Raw genomic sequence first — 2,521 nt, 5'->3', positions numbered from 1 at the left:
AATGGTGCGCCACTAAACCCCTCTTTTCTTCTTTAATTTTTTAATTTTTGTTTTGGGGTACTTTTTTATTTTATTTTATTTTTTTTTTTGTTAACTTCTTTAAAAGTTTTTAAAAAATATAAAAAAAAAAATTCAATATACTAATAGTCAGTCTTAATTAGTAAGTAAAAAGAATTAAAAAAATCAAATGCATAAGAGGGCAAAATGAAGGGACAAAGTATCATTATTCTTTTTTTAGAAAAATACTTTAGTTTCAAAAAAATTATATTAAAATAAATCTACAAATTAACGTGACTTGATATAATACTTTAGATTATAAAATTAATTTAATTACAAAATAGATCTAATAAATCACATAAAATTATGTCAATTTATAAATTTATTTTTATATATTCTCATTATATATGTTGTACTTCTATTTTTATTTTTTATTTTTGGTAAGGCTTTCCTTTTATTCCAATGGCCATCGGGATATGCTATATAGTATGGGTTGGGGATTTTTACGGGACTTCTTTATGTTTTCTTTCTCTTATTTTTCATTAAAAATAGAATTAAGTATAAAGTAATAGATAGTGGAATAGTTATTTTATCACTCATGAATGCAGCGAACACATCATACAAGCTATTAAGAGTATCCTTAACCCTCGCCACAAGTTGATCCGCCCAACCCTTCCCGTTTGTACTTTCCAAGCCAAATACCATGCTATCAATTTCGCACCATGTTTTAAAAATAATAACCACATATAGGAAAATGTTGATTCTACTCAAATATTCCCAATACTTCTTATACTTGAATTTCATGCTTAATGCCATCATCCATAAAGTAACATCAGTACCCTTGCACATTTCATCCAATTGCTCTTTTATCTGATAAACTTATTGACATTATTCATTGAATGTTACATTCAAAGATAAAAAACTTGGTGCATACCACTTCATAAAAAAACCTAAAAAATTCTACAAAACACTCATTAACCCATTCATAATCAGTGGGCCAACTCGATTTCCTTTTGTCCTTCTTGAAGTAGTAAATTTATTGCACATTCTCCTCACCCACGGCATCAAAGGCCAATCTATACTGCTCAGTTATCTTCAGCATCAAAAAAGTTGAGTTTTATCTTATAGAAATATCAAGACACAACATCTTCTTACCGTGTATGCCAGTAGTATGAACCAACACCCTAAACTTCTCAAGTCTAGTAGGTGAAGATCACACAAACCTCACCGTACTTCTTACTTTTACAACCAACCCATGAATATCTTTTAAACCCTCAGTTATAATAAGATTGAGGATAAGTGCACAACATCAAACATGCAAAAACTCACCACTCAATATTAACTTATTGTTCTTTCTAACCTTATTATTCAGATACTCAAGTGCAGTATCATTAAACAAGGCATTGTCAATGGTTATTGTCACCACCCGCTCCAAATCTCAATCCATTATTGCGAACTCCACTGCCTTCCTAATGATTTCATTTTTGTAATTGGCAATTAAATAAAAGTTGAGAATCTTTTTATATAATCGCCAATCACTATCTACAAAATGGGCAATCAAAGACATATAGTTCAAGTTTTGGACCAATGTCCATATATTAGTGGTGAGGCAAATTCTTTGACTCTTCAATTGGTTTCTTGGTAAATCTTTTTGTACACCATATAATTTAAGAATATCCTTCATCACCGTGTTGCAAGAAGAAATGTTAAATCTAGGTTACAAGTACTTAGCAAGGCTTGGAACTCTTCACCCTCCACAAACCAAAAGGTAGTTCATTTATTACGACCAAATAAGCCAAATGACTCTTGAACCCTTCTGGATCATACTTGGTAAATCCATTCAAAGTACTTCCCCCACTACTCTCATCTACCATTTTCTTAAATCTAATCCCCAATCTAGACTAACTCTTTTCAACTAAAGAACCGCTTATCAAATTCTTCTTGTATTGTTCTTCTAAATGGCTTTTCAACTGGGATGTATCATATCGTTTATAATGGTATCTATAAACCTTACCGCAATGGTTATACTTTGCTTGTGACTCATTGGGGTCACCCTTCTCTAACTTGGTAAAGTGTTCACATCCAATAGAAATTGATATTTTTCTTTGGTAGGTCCATGGGTGTAAGGGTAGGTATAGGGGTATGGGTAAGGGTAGGTGTAGATGTATAGGAGCTAGCACTAGTACTAGTCTTCGGACTTGACCTACTATCTATAGAGTCGCAAACTCACAAATACATGACATGACGTAAAATCACACAACAATTAAAATTATACAAATCACACAAATTGTTTTGAGGTTTCACTTTTGAAACCCTAAAATAACATAGAGTTTCAAAATTTTAAAACCCCATAATTACTTGGGTTTCAATCTTGAAACCGCAAACTATTTTGGGATTTTTAAATTAAAACCCCAAAATAAATTAGGTTAGGGATTTCACCAACCTAGGCCTTTTGCTTTGCAATATGGTGGTTCTCCTTCTAGGTTATTGGTGAAAAGTTATGCACAAATTGACTTGCCATTTC

This window comes from Carya illinoinensis, chromosome 2 (genome assembly GCF_018687715.1).
Source record: "Carya illinoinensis cultivar Pawnee chromosome 2, C.illinoinensisPawnee_v1, whole genome shotgun sequence".
NCBI classification, from domain to species: domain Eukaryota; kingdom Viridiplantae; phylum Streptophyta; class Magnoliopsida; order Fagales; family Juglandaceae; genus Carya; species Carya illinoinensis.
Note: the sequence above shows the minus strand (reverse complement) of the source record.